We start from the raw sequence: 7,964 nt of genomic DNA, 5'->3' as shown, positions 1-7,964 counted from the left end.
ATGGTTGGATGTAGTAAAAGACTATGACTGCCAAATCCTCTACCACCCAGGTAAGGCCAACGTAGTTTTTGTTGTATTAAGTCGAAAGACGACTAACACGCCAATGAAGGGCATGTGCTTAATGATGGCGGTAGTTACCCCAATACTAGAGATGATCAAGCAAGCTCAAAGCAAAGTCGTCAAAGAAGAAAACTGAAAAAACGAGAGAATTGTAGGGCACATCTCAACTTTCGACATATATAGTAGTGGGTTGTTGACTCTACATGGAAGAGTTTAGGTTCCATACTTGGTATAAAATTGACAAGTACTGATGGATGAGGCGCACCAATCGAACTTCTAAATCCATCTATGAGCTACAAATATTTACACGGACCACAAGCATAGTTATTAGTGGCCTTGTATGAAGAGAGATATAGTATCATAGGTCGAAAGGTGTTTGACCTATCAAAAACCTCTCGATGTCCTGATGTGGAAGTGGGAACAAATAACGATGGACTTCATCACCAAGCTGTCGAAGACTCCTCATGGAGTAGACACTATATGGGTGATACTAGATCGATTAACCAAGAGTTCCTGAGAAGCTTTCATAGATATACATAAAGGAAGTAGTCTCGCAACATGGACTACCAGCCTCAATAGTCTTTGTGAGGGATATACATTTTACTTCGTGGTTTTAGAGAAAGTTCCATTATGAGTTGGGCACCCGATTGCATATCAGCACAACTTGTTACCATTATACTGATAGACATAGTGAAAGGACTACTGGAACTCTTGATGACATGTTAAATTCATGTGTAATTGATTTCGGTGGGAGTTTGCATACATATCTACCATTAGCAAAATTATCGTAGAACAACAGCAAAACATTCAAGTATTAATACACCTTTTGAGATGTTGTATGGAAGCAAGTGTCGAATGCCCATGTGTTGGGGAGAAGTAGGTCAATGAGTCACAGGGAGCACTGATATTGTGATCAAGACCATTGAACATATTCAACAGGTGTGGGAGAGGATGAAGAATGCCAATAGTCAAGAAAAAGAGTTATGCAAATTAACAAAGATTGTATTTGAGTTACTAGTAGAATATCTTGTACTACTTAAGGTTTCAACATGGTAGGGAGTGATCAGGTTCTAGAAGAGGGGAAGGTTAGGTCGTAGGTATATCGGACCTTTTCAAGTCATTGCTCGAGTGGAGAAGGTTACATATCGTTTGGATCTACCGGAAAAGCTCAGTCATGTGCACAACACCATCCACGTCTCCTAATTAAGTAAGTGCATTATAGACGACTCCACAACTATACCTTCGGAAGACATTCACGTATATGAGTGTTCGAAATATGTTGAAAATCTAGTAGTGATCTTGGATAAGAAGACGAAGACCTTGCATAACAAGGTGATCAACTTAGCGAAGGTTCAGCAGCCACAATGAAAAGGGTCAGAATGGACTTGGGATCTAGAAGAAGTGATGAAGCGAAACAACCCAAAGTTAATTAGTTAGATTCCAGGGATGAAATCCTTGTAAGTTGGGGAGAATCGTAACACCCCATTTTATCATTTTTGTAAATGCTCACGATTAATATAAATACAAAATTCAATTAGATGACTTAGTAGCCTTAGTACCGTAAAAAAAAGTCATAGTACTTGTAAAAGTGAATTTGTACATATAAAGAACATTTAAATCTTAACTTCATTACAGGAAGTTAGGATTTTCTAGGATTTCAACATAGTAGTGTGCAGATAGAAATTGAATTTTTGATCGGTAAATTATTAGGGAAAATATTACAAACAAGAATTTAATATCTCGTCAACTGGAGTCTGTCGATATAAAGATCATCGAGAACGAAATCCGTATGTAGGAGTTATGCTTTTTAGAGCAATCTCTAATATGACAAGCCTATAAAAATAAGACTTTTTGATAGAGTGATAATTAGTTATTAAGGAAAGTTATAGATCTTGTTCAGACCTTTCTGAGGATATAAAGAAAGTAGAACACAGAGCTTGTACGAAGAAGTTACGCCATTTTGAGAATCTGGAAAACCAGGCATGCGAACTGCCCGACGCACGGTGATGACGCGGCAGTACCAGAGAGAACGACAAGGAAATTCAACAATTCTCCTCCTCCAAGTGTCAAGGTGACACGGCGTGTTGTGGGTGTGACACATTGCACCATAATTTTGCAAGACTTGACACATGCCTCTGGACGTGATGTGAGGAAAATGCCTGCAAGAGCCAGCAAGACCCCAGTACGCGATGCTCCCTTAGGCTTGTAAGGCATGAATCCCCATAAGCCTATACATATCATGTGTTTTGTATAAGCTACTCACTCCATACCCTTAGAGCCTTTCTCTCTTTGCCTGTCTCTGTCTGTCTCTCTCTCTCTCTCTCTCTCTCTTTCTCTCTCTCTCTCTCTTTATATATATATATATATATATATATATATATATATATATATATATATATACCTCTCTCAGCTTTTTCCTCTACTTTAGCGTTCCTCCTTGAGAATCTACCCTGTGACATCCAATAGAAGTTCACTAGTCACTATTCTTTTTGTTTAAACATCCAATCCTCATCAAAATACTATGTAGGTAATCTACGCTTACTCTGTGCTAAGTGTAACTATATTTATGTTCATATTCATTTTTATGAATATACATATGTATATAGATTTATTAGTAATTCTAGTTATAATAACGGTTAATCTACTTACCAAAGAGGTGTCTAGAATGGTCGTGTTCACTTAGTTGTAGGATTTCAGAACGACTATTCACCGAAATGGTCCAACCTCCCAACCATCCTACCTGGATGACCCTTACTTGATTGATATAGTCCTGATTATCAGTTTTCCCTACGATCTAGTCCTAATATCAGTATTCATTGACATTAGTGATAGATCTAGTCATGATTACCAGTTTTCCCTAAGATCTAGTCAGTCAGAACGATATAGTCAATTCTTGTTAATCGTTTTACCAGTTAGTGGAATCCTCAGTACATTGTTGTTAGTCATCTGAGATATTAACCAAATGTGTTCTCTCAGTATATTGTATACTATAGTATTTATCCTCTGTAAGTTAGGATATAGTTACCTTGTAGTATGCCCTTAGGTAATTAGACTATGATAGTTAGTATCCTTTATGTGGATTGTTTCTATATACATACATACATACATACATATATATATATATATATATATATATATATATATATGTATATATATAGACACACACACACACACTAGCCGTTTACCCGCACAAAGCGACATGTGCAAATAGTTTTTTCAGAATTTAGTTTCTAGAAACAATTAGTTTTTTGCGCAAACAATTACTAAGGCTTCGTTTGTTTTTCTACAAAAGTACTTTTTGAGCATTTTTCCATTCTGGCAGGTAGAGGTTTCGCAAGTGCAAGTCTTCTTCCGCAAACTTGGAAAAAGACAAAAGATATTTAACCACTTGCAAAACAAACAACACCTAAATCTAAACTAATTAAGAACATTGTATCATCTCCTTAGATATTGGTATCATTACCATATAATACATAAAACAAAATAATAATTTAAAAAAAAGTGCAAGAGGGTGGGGGTTGGGAGGGAATGGGGCTATGATCTAAATATTGTGTGTATTAAAATATAGTAGGATATTAGTCAAGACAACCAATTTAAAACATTAAATAGCATTTCTTTTATAGATAATGTCTAATATATACCTTATGTCTTATTAGAAAATTTTTGTATTTAAAGAATGTGTTTGGTTTGAAGATCCCAAGTTTTATTCAATATTATGTAACAAAATAGTAAAAAAGTGTGACATGTAATAAATGGTTTTAATTGTTTCTTCTCAAAATTTTAGGTGCTTATAGCCGTTAGACACCAATAATAATTTTTTTTTGAGTATTTTAATGATATAAAATAAAAATTAAAAAATGTTTATTAACTTAAATTAACTGTTTATGATAAGTTGATTTTTTAACTTATTTAAAAGTATTTATAATATGTGAAATGGATTTTACCTTTTTACCCCTATATGCAAAAGATGTAGATTAATCCAATTTCATTCCATAACAGTATGATTTAAACCAATTACATTCCCTTGCGAATTTCAAAATCAAAGATTTCTTTTGGAATCTCCCTAACCACTCTAACATCAATGTCGAGCCTAAATAAACACATAGAAAAAGAAAATCAAGTTTCCTAACATAAAAAGCACCAACTTTAATTTTGTGGTATATAAAAGATGTGTTGAAAATCACACAAGATGGATGATTGATGTGCATCATAAGGTTTGTACAATATAATATATATTAGGCTTCATAACTTGGAAACCTCTTGATATTTTATATACAATCCACGTTAATTGTTGCGTTGCTGGAGATAAAATCTACAACATTGAAATTAAAAATAAATAGTTAGTGAGAATAAAATTAGAGATCTTCGTGTTTCTGGATTCCTATTTCTTGATTGTCTAAAGAACACACTTAGTAAAGTTGAGATAAAGCTTCGATCAACTTAAATAAGCCTAGAATATGAATTATAAAATCAACTTCTTAAAGCATTTTTTTCCATTGTTTTCTTTACAAATATAAATGCAAATTCTTCGTAAATATAATTGCAAATATATCTAACTAGTTAAACTATATTAGATGTATACACATAATAAATCACACATAGGAGAAATAACACATAGAATCTAAAATATATCTATGTAGTTACTTTATTCTTGTGGGTTGCAGGAATAACACTTTACTTGATTGGATTACAGAAAAAAAACCTTCTACTATTGGTATAATCTGAGATGTCCTAGTAAAGGGTAGTTGGGTAAGGGTGACACCAAGGAAGATTTTTCATTTGCTCATAATAGGTGAAGTTTGGGACAACGGTAAAAATGTCCAAAAGAGGGGAAAACCAACAAACTTAGGTGAAGAGTGTTCGAAAAATAACACTCGGTTGATGCAGTGAGTAGTGAAACATTGTTGCAAATTACCCACATACATAGCAAGGCTAAATTGGTCTATCTTGCCCCTTAACGACCGGACCATGAAGACAGAAACCAGATTGTCAAATCCTTGCACCTTTTAAAGTGTTGGAACTATTCCAATGCTCATGGTAGTACCTCGAAGGGGAAAAGTAAAAAAAGTTAAATTGAGGTCAAGATTTTGTTGCAAAATTTGGTGATTTTTCTGATTAGAAATTTACTACAAATATTAGAAATTCTTTCACAAAAAATTTAGTTACTCGTTATATGATTATATTTATCTAATTGAAAAGTATTTCCAAATACACCAAAAAATAAAAACACAAGGGAGTGATGATGCCATCACCTTACTGGAACATTCATCATAAGGAAAAATAGGTAAATGGTTTCTATTTTGCTCCTTCAACCGGTCTCTTTCACCTGCCATTTCCACAATACAAAAAAAGATTTAAATCAACATAATGATTGTATCATACTCAGAGAAAATTTTATCTTTAAAATAATACATTGATAAAACTATAATATGAACTGGAACGCTATACATGACCATACTCAAACTTTAGATAAAATCTTAATATTCAATGATCTCACAATGCTCTGCTTCACTTGAAAAAAAAAGTAATTATAATAAAGGAATTAAATAATAAAAATGATAACATTAGACCGGTTAGTGAAAGAAAATTATATACACCTAATGAAGTATAAGATCTCATTCAATAACCAACCAATAGAACAACCTGAAGAGGCGAAAAAGTAATAACCTTAAGGTGTCGATCGATTCTTCATACTCTAAAAATAAGAAGAAAAACAACAATATATTTAGCTGTAACAATGTACTTTAATAATGAAACTCAAGAAACTTACCATCAGCCATCAAGATCGTACGCACACAAAAACAGATGCTACACATAAATCGAACATTAGTACTGGGTTTAAAAGAAGACTTTTGTTCCTGAACAAAAAATGCAGGTTAAGAAAAACAAGACCCTCATTTGGATAACATTTCAAGATATGAAAGCTATATTTACCATCAACCGTCAAGGATTCATACACATACACAACGAAATAGATCCTACACATACACCATTCATTAAATCAAACATCAGTACTGTATTTTTTTTAAAAATAATGAAATAAAATAAAATAACAAATAACTTTTGTTACCGAAAAAAACCTGCAGGTTAATAAAAACAGGACCTCAATTTAAAAAAAAAAAAAATTTAAGATATCCAAGCTCTGTTTTACGGAGGGCTTTAACATATTCAATAAGGATGCGACCTAGGGTTTGGTAAGAGAGAGAGAGAGAGATTGTGGATTATAAGAAACGATTGTAAATCAAAATAAAAAACAATCAAATTGAAATCGACACAACATATGGAAGGGTAAGAGAAAATTAAACTTGAAATCAACAACAAGATAACCTTGAGGAAACAAATTAAAAACATAAAAACTACGTAAATCAAAAATAGCGAATGGAAGTTGTGTTCATCGATAATTGAGAAGACAAATAGTCACAGAGAATGAAAAACGCGGACTGATAATGAAATCAAATCCGTTTGTAGGTTGTTGGTTCAGTTTTGGAAGACGTAAATGGTAATAGTGAGTCATGTTAGGGTTTCTTGACTGAGAAATGAAGGACAAAGAGAAACAGGAAATTATTTCAGCAAAGGAAACTAAGAGAATATGAAATAGAAGAAGATGGGCTATAACTTACAGCGTATGATATAAAGTGTTTGAACTAGACCGCTTCAATTGGCATTCATGAGGAATATCGGTTCATCTTTGACTATTGACCGGTTCAATTTCAAGATCAGAGCCAGAGAACTTTTGAAAACGTGCGTTCGACCGGATAAGATTTGTCTATTCTATAATGCATAAACCCATTGTAAATAATGCAATAAGCCTTGTACCTCTTAAAATTCAGCATCGAAGCTAAATGCTTATTAAGGTATAAAGACACATATATATATATATATATATATATATATATATATATATATATATATATATATATATATATACACACACACATACACACACACATGTGGAGTTAAGGGTGGAGCAGCCTTGAGCTAAAGGCCAGCAGACTCGGGCATGCTAGCATTTTGCTAAAGGCCAGAAGAGAGCGGACCAACCACGTGTTGAAGGATATATTGATTGTACCAGCTATATAATGAAGGCCAATGTGCGTACCGGATACAAGTTGAAGGCCATTATGTGCATGCATTGTATATGTGTTGTGGTGTGGAATGTTTTGAGGGAATTCACTAAGCTTCGGCTTATAGTTTGTGAATATATACTTTGCAGATTGTTCATCTTACCGTCGAAAGGCTCATGCATGATTGTATCCACATTGTGCTAGGTTTTGACAGGAAATATAATTTTGTTTTTCACAAAAACCGGCAACGGAAGACTTTAAAAATAACAACTTTATTTTTCGTTCATAACAAAACCAAACCATCATGGATCCATTTATAAAGGTCTTTTTATTAAAATACTCTAAAGTATTTCTATCGTTTAGAAGCATGCAAGACAAAGCATGGACATTGAAACGCATCCCCCCATATTTTAATATTTTTTGCTATACCTCTTGAAAAGAGGAGGATTCTTTATTTTTTATAAAATTCCAAGTTTATAAGATATAAACTTTGTCTTTAGGTAAAAGACTAAAGAGTCCAACTAGTCCGAAATATTGTGCATGACTTTTTAATTCATACCATATGAAATAAGAACTAGTTATACTCTCTTATAATTATTATTTTCATAAAACAATAATTATTCCAAAATTAAATACAGGAATCAATATTATTTATTAATAATCATGTTAATAATAAATATACAAAATGTGCTAAATTGATAAGGGTGTGACCATATAGGATCATATATTATTAGTAATGTCACTCTATAATGATTCTTGGGCATATATATTCATCAATCTCCTACTTGCACAAGATTCATTATAGACTGATATAGACAGTAGCCGACGTCTAGCAACGAG

General features: G+C 33.1%; 1 long non-coding RNA gene across 4 annotated transcripts; it reads right to left on the bottom strand.

The window, feature by feature from the left end:
• Positions 1-4,128: 4,128 nt before the first annotated feature.
• LOC145001753 (uncharacterized) lies at positions 4,129-6,634 on the bottom strand. Of its 4 annotated transcripts, none has more exons than XR_013661705.1 (5): positions 5,995-6,634; positions 5,831-5,918; positions 5,728-5,755; positions 4,984-5,386; positions 4,129-4,372 (listed from the first exon to the last, which is right to left on the bottom strand). It is a non-coding gene; the product is annotated as an uncharacterized LOC145001753 (long non-coding RNA). The 4 variants fall into 4 exon arrangements; XR_013661706.1 differs by having other exon boundaries at positions 5,313-5,386; XR_013661704.1 differs by lacking the exon at positions 4,129-4,372 and having other exon boundaries at positions 4,678-5,386; positions 5,995-6,038; positions 6,131-6,634.
• Between the last annotated feature and the right edge of the window lie 1,330 nt (positions 6,635-7,964).

Source organism: Lactuca saligna, chromosome 6, assembly GCF_052625555.1.
Source record: "Lactuca saligna cultivar CGN05327 chromosome 6, ASM5262555v1, whole genome shotgun sequence".
NCBI classification, from domain to species: Eukaryota; Viridiplantae; Streptophyta; class Magnoliopsida; order Asterales; family Asteraceae; genus Lactuca; species Lactuca saligna.
This window is presented reverse-complemented; position numbering and strand designations above follow the sequence as displayed.